Here is a 12,352-nt window from a genome sequence, read left to right as displayed (position 1 = left end):
GAGAAGGATAGTTCATTAGTGGGGCAGTAACTCTAATCATCAATGGCCAGCCTCCTTCCATCCTTCACTTCCACTGTCTGAGCCCTGGCTTCCAACTTTAAGATTCTATTCATGGTCCAAGATGCCTGCTGTCATACCCATACTGTAGTCAAGAGGAGTGAGGGAGAGAGCAAAGGTCAAATGTGCCCTCCTTCGCTGAAAGTCTGCTAAATTTGAGCACCCTTCCTGAAATGTCACACCACACTACGCTGATAGTTCACTAATCATGACTCTATGATCAGCTGAGCCTGAGAGACAGCCTTTCAGCAAGGTTTATTCCTAGTAAAACTGAGCTCACCAAGGCTATAAAGTAATCTGCATTTAAAAGTCTGAGAAACTCTTTACAGATTTTTACACTTAACTCATATTTTTCAAATATTAACAATCGTACCTCGTATGCTTTATGTACATATCCTTTCAAGAATAAATTGCAGACATAATGCTTTGTCTATTTCCTAAATTCAAAGACATTCTTTTCTATTGCCACAGCCCAATTCTCAAAATCAGGAACTTAGTATTGATAGAATACTATTTAAAATCTATACCCTATTTAGATTTTGGCAATTTCACCAACAACATCTTTTATACTAAAAGAAAGTATGGGATCTCACATTGCATTCTGTTGTCATATCTCTTTAATCTATTTGAATATGGAACAGGTCTTTGGGTTTCTTTTACTATATTAACAATTATTTTGTAGTATGGTTCTAAATTTTGTCCAGCATTCCCTCCTCATAATGGAAAAAGAGTGACTATAGCAGAGACACCTAGCAGACAACGTTAGAGCCAAATGATCAACATTTATATCCCCAGCTGTAGCACAGATTGACATCATTTGCTTTCTTTAAAAAAAAAAGGGGGGGCGCCTAGGTGGCTCAGTGGGTTAAAGCCTCTGCCTTCAGCTCAGGTCATGATCCCGGGGTCCTGGGATCCAGCCCCGCATAGGGCTTTCTGTTCGGTGGGGAGCCTGCTTCCTCCTCTCTCTCTGCCTGCCTCTCTGCCTACTTGTGATCTCTGTCTGTCGAATAAATAAATAAAATATTAAAAAAAAAAGATTTTATTTATTTATTTGGCAGAAAGAGACAGTGAGAGAGGGAACACAAGCAGGAGGAGTGGGAGAGGAAGAAGGAGGCTTCCTGCTGAGCAGGGTGACTCATGCAGGGCTCGATACCAGGACCGGGGGATCATGACCTGAGCTGAAGGCAGACGCTCAATGACTAAGCCACCCAGGTGCCCCTGCTTTCTGATATGATGCAATAAAAGTACATAATTTCTGTGCTATTCCTGCCAAAAATGCATAAACTGAATCTAATGTCATTCTTTTAGTTTTTGTAACATCCCAAAACCATTCAAGCAAAATGACTTCTTTTTCATGCTTCCCCTTTCTTTCTGTTGTCATTGCATGATGAACCATGTGAAATTACACCACGAGTACTAGTTCAACTACCTTATTTGCTTTAAGATCTAGACCATTTGCAGGAGAGGGTGAATGCTACAAAAAGAAGGCGAAGTATGTTTTCTTGCTCATGTTCACCTTGGGTTTCTGAGTTTCCACAATGTGCTCCGCCCTTTGTGTCCAACCACTTATGTTCTCACTATTCCCTTGTATATAAATATGTAGACCCAGAATCCGGGAAGTTGAAGGGAAGATTTAATTCCCATCCAATGTTTCAGAATTAGAAAGACAGTATTGTTCATTGTGTTATTTTTGAACCAATTCCTGAAATCGGTTTAGGCTTCTCATTCAGATCAAAATATTTTAAGGAAAACTTAAAGTATTTGTTAAAATGAACTTTCTGTCTCTTTTCCCCATGAATGCCCAAGTATAATATTGCTATTATTTGCATAGAGAATGAAAGCTATATTTTCTCCCATTGTTAAATGTCAAAGTATGCCAAAATTCAAATTTTCAGAGCCATGTGAAGTTTCATTCCTCATGAAACTCAAGCTACATGGAAATGAAAAGAAACATGTTTTCTTTATCAGCATTTGTTATTTATCTTCCTTTGTCATATTTCATTCATTTTATTCCTTTCATTTTGTATCCGGGATTAATCTGGAATGTCTGATTTTGATTATAAATCCCCTTTATACAGAACTTTTTAAATACAATTTTTCATATAATTTATTCCTGACTTCAAATCCTGTGGACAAGGAATGTCAACAGCTTCTAATAACTTCCTTTTAAGGATTAAATGAGTAATGACCCAGGGAATGGACCAAATGAGAACCACTGGAAAAAAAAACAAAGAAGGTAAAAGCAAACATAAATCAGTAAGTAAAAATAGAGCCAGATTTGCTTTCAAAACAGAATGGTCTCCTCCCTAATGACACAAGTGATGCTTCTCACTTACTACATGAGCCCAGGATTGTCTTTTAACCTTGTCATTCTTCCTGTTTTCCCTAGAGAACAAAATGATAACCAGACCTTTCTTGTATTAGGTCAACCTTTGTATTAGGTCGCCCTCCCCCCCAATCATTATGGTAAATTAGTAGAATGTGTTTTTTAACATATTTTTAATGAACCACATAATGAAATTTCATACCTAGGCTTTAGTATTTTGTTACAATTTCTCTAGAATATTGTTTTAAACTAATTAAGTAGTGTTATTAAAACAAAGATGGTGTTATTGCTGCTCTTTTTTTTTTATCAGTTCACTGTATGTAATATCTGAGTGAGTTACTCTGCAGAACAAAAATATTTGACTACATCAGTGAGCCTATTATGCCTTTATCCTATGCACATTTCTGGTCACTGAGAAAATTGAATTGTGTTTTTTTCTTTTTTACTCCCACTGAGGGAGATTGCTGGCTAGATGAAGAAACAAATTATTAGATGTGCTTTGTAGCTGTGGACTGTCTGGATGGCACAATCCTGTTAAGAAAATTCCATTTATTTCCACATCCCTGAATATCTCAGTCTCTCTGCTCAGAACCCCCTCCTCACTCTGGCCAGCTTCCATCTGGCTTTGCACACAAAGGCTTCAGGTCCCAAGTTCAAGGGGGCAGGGGTGGTCAAGTTGAATCCAATTCACCTTGAGTCACTTTATTAGCCTTAGAACTCCACCTTAAATATGACCATAAAAAATATCAGTTCATAAAATGCACATTCCAGTATCATCAGCATGGTTTCTCACTTTTGGAAGGGTTTTGTTTTTGTTTTTGTTTTTGTTTTTTTCACAATACCTGGCACCCATTCCTCCTGCCTCTCTTTTTTTGTGTTTGTTTCCGCTCCCCTGCTAACCTTGGGTTTTAGCTGTACGTCCACCTTTTCCCAGCAATTCTCTCTGATTCAAATCATGTTCTGACTAGTACTGGCTTTCCCTCCTATCCATTTTCCTTTTAGACTGGGTCAAGCATTTCCATATATAAGTGGGTTCCAGCCTCATATGTATTGTTTCCCTAATAAAATACATTCCCAAAGGACGGAAGAATCCTACTGCAAAGCCTTTTCATCTCCGTGTACAGCGGCCAGTGCAGCATGTGGGATAAAGCACACAACACATACACTTAGACCCTGGCCTGGCGCAGAGAAGCCTCCAACAAGCATTAGCCATCTTGGTCGCTGCCTCCGTGAGCTGGAGATAAGCAACAGACAACTAACAAAGGTTAGTTCATTCATGTATTCGATTTTAATTTTTGAGCTCCATTCTCCTGTGGTTAAGTCACACTCATGAGGAAGTTACACGCATTTGAAAACTTCATTAAAATAAAGGGCAGCAGTGAATTTGTAGTGTTTTCATCAGTTACTCACAAACTCCTGGGACCCCTGGGGGTCTCAGTTGGTTAAGCATCCGACTTCAGTTCAGGGCATGATCTCAGGATGGAGAGATTGAGCCCCCAATCAAATGGAATCGGCTCCCCACTCAGCAGAGAGTCTGGTTCCCCTGTCCTTCGGTCCCTCCCCCCAAGCCTCCACTCATGCACTCTCTCTCTCTCTTTCTCTGAAATAAATAAATAAATCTTTCCCAAGAAAGTTCACAAACAACCATCGTTGCAAAACTATAATCTGGTTCGGGGTGCCTGGGTGGCTCAGTCGGTTAAAGCTTCTGCCTTCGGCTCAGGTCATGGTCTCAGAGACCTGGAATGAGACCCTCATCCAGCTCTCTTGCTCTGCAGGGAGCCTGCTTCCCCCTCTCTCTCTCTCTGCCTGCCTCTCTGCCTACTTGTAATCTCTCTCTCTGTGTCAAATAAATAAAATCTTAAAAAAAAAAAAACTATAATCTGGTTCAATCAAAAACAGTCCAGTACTTCATCATTATTACATTTCTCAGAGGAAAGAGCTAATATTTTATCAATCATCACAAAACTTTCAAGAGAGTCTGTAAATGTTCATGTGTGTTAGAGATGTGCTTGTGCCCTTGTCTGTTTTTAACTAACAGACCTGATCAATCATAAGGGCAGGTGCTTAAGTGTTTCCATGATGTGTGTTAGTTGTGACTTGCAGGAGCAAATTTGGTGGAGGGGGAGAACTAAGAGTTAGAAGAACTGGGGTTTCGTCCCAGCCTAGCCACTTACGACCTTAGGCAAGTGATTCACCTTTCTGAGCCCTAACTTCCTCCTCTGTAAAATGATGGGCCTGGTGTAATTGTTCCTTCTGCTCCTCCCAGTTCTAACACCAGTCTTCAAATTCCCCACACAGAACAGTTAGAGCATTGTTCAGTCTGGTTCTGCTTCCTTTGAGTTGACTACATTTAGTTGAATTGTAATTTATATTAAAAAACATTACCTAGATCCAATTTATATTAAGGATATAAAATGTACCACTCCAAAACTACATTATAGATTTTTTTTTTCTCTCAGACCTTCAGGGAAAGAAAGAGATTAACCGTACTAAGTCTTCTCTCATGTTTTGTATATTCCAGACTTGTTTGAAGATTTTGATGTAAGATTTCTTTGAGAATTACAGTTATTCTAAAATGTCCCATCTTAATGGTTGGACCATCAAATCCTAGACCAGCATTTCTCAACCTCAGCACTGTTGACATTTTGCTAATTCTTTGTTCTGGAAGCTCTCCTATGTGTTGTGGGGTTTTTTTTCCCCCCCAGTATTTTACTTATTTATTTTTTTATTTTAGAATGAGAGAGAGAGAGCATGCCAGCAAGCTCGGGCAAGGTCAAAGGGAAGAAAAGAGAAGACTGCACACTGAGCACTGAGTGCTAAGTGCATAGTCAAATTCGGGGCTCCATCTCACGACCCGGAGATGATGTTCTGACCTGAAACCAAGAATTCAACAATTCAGACTTAAGCGACTGAGCCCCCCAGGTGCCTGTCATATGTGTTGTTTAATGTTTAGCATCATTCCTGGTCTCTACCCACTAGAGTAGCAGCACCCCCACACCCCTAATGAGGACAATTAGAAAATGTCTCCAGATGGGGCATCTGGGTGGCTCAGTTGGTTAAGTGTTCAACTCTTGGTTTTAGCTGAGGTCATGATGTTGGGGTCCTGGGATCAAGCCCCAACTTGGGCTCCTCACTCAGCAGGGAGTCTGCTTGGGATTCTCTCTCCCTCTCCCTCTGCCCCACCCACTTGTGCTGTCTGTCTGTCTGTCTGTCTCTTTCTCTCAAATAAATAATAAATAAAATCTTTAAAAGAAGAAAATGTCTCTAGATGTTTCCAAGTGTTTCATGGGGGTGAAGGTTACCCCAACATTAGGTTCACTGCCTGGACAGAAAGCCAACAGCCTACCACACACTGTATCCATTTTCTTTCCTTTATGTTCATTTTCTCTCTTTCTTCATTCATCTTTCTTTCCTTTCCTCCATTTGATTCCTTTTTACTCCTCATTTTATTCTCCTTTTCTCTTTTCTGTCTCTAATGCGTAAGACCTGGTTTTGCCATCATGCATACCACTGGCCCTTGGAAGCCAGAGAAAAGCTGACTCTGGGCCTCAATGAACAGCAATAGACGAGCAGTCAGGCTAAAGGGATAGTTCTGATGTCAAAGTGGGGCTCAAATCCTGTTTCTGTAATTGACCCATTTTATGACAGTCTGGGAAGGTTGCTAAACCTCTTTGGACTTTGGTTTCCTCATCTGAAAACTGCAATTAATAATGCCTTTTTCATAGGGCTTGCAAAGAATAAATAAAGTTAGCTCAAGTACTTAGTATGTTTAGCTTAAAGCATGGGACACAGTGAGATTTCAACCGGTGGTAGTTATTGAGTCATACTAGGCTACTAGAAAGAGGGAGGCTGTGCTTTGATCACAGTGAAGAAATTTAAGAGTGGAAAAGCTCGTAATAGAAATTGAAGCATTATTATTGTCTGTCGTCAAATCTGTAGAAGCTAATCAGTCTAAAGAAAATAAATGTTAAAGGCAAAGTTAATGATGGTTATGCTTTGAGTCTTTCTGCCCAGTTAAATCCACAAATTGCTAATTTAATTGAAGTGTCTGTAATGTGACCAATTCACAGAGGAAAAGCTGCATTTATCCTCAAATGTAAGCTGGTGGTACTAGAATTTATTCATAATAATCCTTCCAAAAGCTATGGCTCCCTTCTTCTTTTGAAGAAAAAAATAACCATTGGCTGGAACAATAATTCAACTCACCAAATTATGTTGAGAAAAAGTTTTGAAACACTCTGATTCCGAAAGGTTAGAGCTGGTATACTTCTACCCTTCAGACAGATCTAATAGGACTAGGAAAGCCTTAGACCTCTTGTCTCTGTAGCCAAAGTCACTTTGTCCTTTGGAGTCACTTGAGCAAAAGGCCACTTTGCATCATCATCAAAGTCTCTAAAATTGTGTTTCTCATTTTCTGGTACTGTCCTCATAACTAGATCTGAAATGAAAGGTATTTGCAAAAATAACATCAAGTTCACTGATTTAGAGAGAGGAGAGAGAGAGAGAGCCCTTGCCCCAAGATGCCAGGTTAAGAATAAACAATGGTCAAACTTGCATTATAGATTCGTGAACATCAGAAGGATGCCTGCCAGGTAGAGCTAAGGTGTCTGTAGGTAAGTCCTCAAACAGATCCTTTTTAGCATCTCCAAGTATCTGACTAGTTGCTGCCTCATCCGGCTGGTTCCATGAGCTGTCATTCAACATGCCAGTGTATTCACTCACAGAATCTCATTCCTGGATGCTGAGACTCAAGGAGAGAAGGAAGACCAGCCAAAACCACAGCCTACATTGGTGTCCAGACCAAGACTTGCCCCCTTATAGGTACACAAGCCAATGCTTTTGTTGCCCAAGGGTCAAGGGCTAAAAGCTATGAAGTGATAGAGATGTGGCTTCACTGGTGACTCATAAATCAAGACCTGGGGACACTCAGGATGTATGGGACAAAGTCAGGACTGGCAGAATATAGAAGTTTCTCCTATTAAGAAATGGGAGAGAAGCACCTGGGTGGCTCAGTTGGTTAAGTGTCTGCCTCTGGCTTGGGTCATGATCCTGGGGTCCTGGGATGGAGCCCCACGTCTGGCTTCCTGCTCTGCAGGAGCCTGCTTCTCCCTCTCCCTGCCACTCCCCCTGCTTGTACTCTCTCTCTGTCAAATAAACAAAATCTTAAAAAAAAAAAAAAGAATTATAAGTTACTTAGAAACTTAAACTTAGAAACAAAATACCACTAAATGTATGTAGTTTCATAGTAAAGATCGCAAGCTCCTCATCCCATAATATTTCATTTTCTTTACTAAGACAGCAAAACGTTCTAAACCATTTCCTTCTCCGATTTATCTTCATATGTACTTAATACATGGTAAAGAATATAGGCCCTGAATACATATTTTTTGAAAGAATGAGCCCCAGAAAGTCATCAAATGGCTTCAGAAGCTACAAATATGACCTCACTCAAGTCCCCATTTCAATTCCCTGAAGCTTTTAGGTAGTTTTCACAATGAAAATGCATATTTCACATAATGACCAAAATTCTGAAGGAAGTCAGAGAAAAAGGACTAAAAACTGCTCATTCTTGGCAGGCCTGGGCGGCCCAGTCAGTTAAGCATCTGCCTTCACTCAGGTCATGATCTCAGGGTCCTGGGATGGAGCCCCACATCGGGCTCATCAATCCATGGGGAGTCTGCTTCTCCCTTTCCTTCTGACCATCTCCCCCACCCCGTCATGCTCTCTTTCTCTTCTCTCAAATAAATAAATAGAGGGGCACCTGGGTGGCTCAGTGGGTTAAAGCCTCTGCCTTCAGCTCAGGTCATGATCTCAGGGTCCTGGGATCCAACCCCACATCCACCTCTCTGGTCGCCAGGGAGCCCGCTTCCCCCCTCTCTCTTTGCCTGCCTCTCTGACTACTTGTGATCTCTGTCTGTCAAATAAATAAATAAAAATATTTTTTAAAAAATGTTTTAAATAAATAAATAAATAAAAATTAATAAATAAAAGTAATAGGTCTTAAATTTTTTTTATTCTTTGTTTAGATCATAATGTTGGAGTTAATAAAAATATTTACAATAGAGCAGGAAAAGAACATGCTTCATGATTTCTTTATAAGTAACTGTGGGAGTTTTATGAAGAATCTTCACATTCTTCCGCAGTTAAAAAAAAGTCTTGGAAACGATTGCTTTTCTATTTGTTGTGCACTTATTAAATCACCTAAAGATTTTTTTTTTGCTTTTATTGTCGTTTTTTAAATTATTTACTCTTTTAATATACCTTTCTGTGAGGTAAGATGACACAGTGTTCCTGTAATACGGAGAGCAAAAAGATTTGCTTATAGAAAGAACCCGGAAATAAAAGTTAGCGTACATTGTTTACAAAAGCAAACTTATAATAGCTTAAAGATTTTGGAAAATTGCTCAAAGGGAGTCTGGCTTGGAGTGTGATCATTGGATAAACCCTCTACCAAAGGATTTATTTCTTTTAGGAATGAAACAATTGTTTCTCAAAAATGATCGCAAACAAATGCCTAAAACGTCTTTCATCCATACTCCAAATAAATAAATTTCCTTTTTTTCGTTCTATAAAAGCACCCACAGAAATTCTATTAAATATGGGGGGAGCATGATAATTACAGAAGCAAAACAATCAGAGACTGACAGACCAATAAGGCTATTGAGTATAATTACTGTGATGTTATTTCTACTAATAGAAATCAGATAACATATGCAGTACATGGAAACATGGGTTCAGTAAATGTGCACAATTCCCCAATCAGATAATACTTACACAGATGCAGAAATAATGGGATCTTCCACATATACCTCTCAATGTCTATCCTTTACAATTATTAATCTGCTAAACTCGAAATGCAGCATCCAGCTGAGCACATGGGGTAGAATCACAATATGGTGTCCCTCGTAAAGGACCTCACGGCCAGGCTTACACCCACAGACCTCCTGCCTAGCGCTACCACATCCCTGACAGAGGTCATCCAGGCTCTGTTCGAATCCTGTAGGGACTGGCAGTTCACCACAATCAAAACTGCTTTGTCCAGTACATCCAATTTTTAGAAAAATGCTTTTTTTCTTACACTGAGTTAAATCAACCTCCTGGGGAAGCATCCCTCTACTGATCTTTGTTCTGCATCTTTAGAGGAAGAGAATTATTTCACCTAAAATGCGTCGAGCACATTTGAGCTAGCCACTTCTCTGGCTATAGAGCAATGAACAAAACAAATACCAACTTTTTTCTCCATCCACTCCTTCTTCCCCAAGACCAGCCCCAGATATTGGAAGACAGAGTTCACATCCCTATACTTCTTCTGGTCTATGACGACTAGCCCAGGTTTCTCAACTCTTTGTCCTTCGATGTGGCTCCTGATACTTTTCTTTAAAAATCTGATTGCTTTCTTTCAGGAACCATTCAGTTTATCAAGGACAATCTCAAAGCAGGCTACTTGAGTGGAACACAGTGCCTAAAATGCCGTTATTTAGGACTATGGGATTGCAAATTCTCCAGAACCCAACACAGGACCTTGACTAATGTAACCTAGGAGGTCACTCACTATCTGTGTTTACCAGTCTCAGTGCATTGTTGGATAGAATGCCAGTGTGATTACTGTGTTCCAGATACCATAAAGACCCTGAGCAGTGGAAAACTATAGCTGTTTCTTTTTTCTTTCTTTCTTTCTTTTTTTTTTTTTTTTTTTTTTGAGGTTGGGGAAGAGCAGGGGACAGGAAGAGAGAATCTCAAGAAGTCTCCTTGCCCAGCACCCAGCGTGGAGCCTGATGCAGGGCTCAATTTCACAACCCTGAGATCATGACCTGTACTGGCACTTAACTGACGGAGCCACCCAGGTTCCCCCTCTGTAGGTATTTTATTATCTTCCTCTGTCAGTCTCTGATTCTCCCCTTCACACTTACATTTTTACTTTTACTTTTGTGTTTGTTAAAATTATAGATTGGGGGATTTGTTCCAGAGTATCATCCTGTTGAAATGTTTTGATTCTTTATGCTATAATCCGGTGTATCGACTGTTCTCCCCAGTGTTTAATACCTGAGCAATACAAAATTCTTCTCCTGTTTCATCTTCTGATTCATCAATTTTTCAAAAAATATTAGAATAAGGGGCACCTGGGTGGCTCAGTGGGTTAAAGCCTCTGCCTTCGGCTCAGGTCATGATCCCAGGGTCCTGGGATCGAGCCCCACATTGGGCTCTCTGCTCATCAGGAAGCCTGCTTCCTCCTTTCTCTGCCTGTCTCTCCACCTACTTGTGATCTCTGTCTGTCAAATAAATAAATAAAATCTTTAAAAAAATATATTAGAATAAGACTAAAGACAACCTCCCATGGAAACTATCGAAAAAATGGCCTCAAATTGTTTTTCATTAATCAATCAATCACTTCGAGAGAATTATTCAAATAGCTGTAAATCTATGATGGTAACAGTAGATAGAACATACCAAGTGGTTTCCTTAAACTGGAGACCAAGATACATATTTTATATGTATTATCTCATTTAATCATCATGACAACCCTCATCCAATCGTTATTGCTATGTGCAAGTTTCATATAATTAGTAAGTCTCCTACATGGAAATGTATCTCAAATATTCCATACAGGGAAATGGAGGCTGAGGGAGGTTAAGCAATTTTCCTACCATCCAGGAGAGTAAGCGGCAGATCTGGACTTGACACCGGTCTGTCCCACTCCAAAAGCTCATGTCTGTAGTCAAAAAACAAACCACTTCTATATACCAGGGCATCACTCAATTCAGATGGGGGAGCCAATGAGAAATTCTTGACACATCTCTGTGAGCTCCGGATATATTATGTTCCTGATATTCAGTCTACTAAACCTATAGCAAAAGGGAATGGGAATGTATGGAACAATCTGTTCTTCCTGAATCTATGTTGGTTCCTAGGGATTTCCTCTTCCCCTTCCAGAGTACATGGCTAACCACTCTGACAACCTAAACTATCATTTTTCTAGCTAAACAATAGTATGAGTCCCTACCTGTGCTTTTCCCTCTTTCTGAAAAATGGAGTGTTTTCCAGCCTCTATTATTAGCCATTCCTTCCCGTTTGCATGTTTTATCAAAAGGTTATTGACCATAATTTCAAGATCACAACCACAAACTCTTTTAGTACATTAGGATATAATTCTTCTAGACGTAGATGCTTGACCTCCTTCAAAGTGCCAATTAGGTACTGTTAAGATTACATCCTCTTCCTAGAGCTGTATTCTTATCCTTTCTTTCTTTGCTTTCTTCCCAGATGATACTCCTAAAAACTGTGTGGATGTGTGTGTGTGAGATTAGTATTTATCAAAAGATCAGGGTCAGTTCTCTTAAACTCTTCCCTAGAGAGTCCCAGAGAGTTGAGCTTTTGCTGTAATGTGTTCAAAAAGGAATACTTTCATTTTAAACTTTTCTTTCATTCCTATTTGCTGCTTTCATAAATCTCATAAAGTCCATTTCTAAGGAAGAAAATTGGCTATCACCCAGTAAATTTGCTTCATTTTATAGATAAGAAAATTGAGATCTGCAAAGGTCAAAGGACATGCCCATGGTGACATACCTGATAAGTGGAAGAAACATCTTGTGTTAAGGGAATAAAAAGTCATAAAATGAATATCACTTTCTGTTTTTATCAAAGTGCATAAATGTGAATTTTAGCAAGTAGTTCCATGGTAATGTTAATTTCTCCCAAATGTCCCTCGTACTTAAGAGACATTTCAGCCCTGATGTTATACATTGTATGTGTTTATTCATGCTTTAAAGGTTATATTTCTGCTCTACATCTTTCCACGTCTTTATTTGCAAATTTTTACTCACAGATATGTATTGGTCTATTGCTTGCATTTTGAAACCAAATTGTTTAGTGTTCTCACCCTTTGAGATTGCTCCTTCTTAAAGCAATAATATGGAAAATGTCCACAATGATGGAAATACCTGTCTTCCCGCATTAGTCACACCAGGGAAA

Source organism: Lontra canadensis, unplaced genomic scaffold (assembly GCF_010015895.1).
Source record: "Lontra canadensis isolate GAN:19392208 unplaced genomic scaffold, GSC_riverotter_1.0 scaffold27, whole genome shotgun sequence".
NCBI lineage: Eukaryota > Metazoa > Chordata > Mammalia > Carnivora > Mustelidae > Lontra > Lontra canadensis.
Note: the sequence above shows the minus strand (reverse complement) of the source record.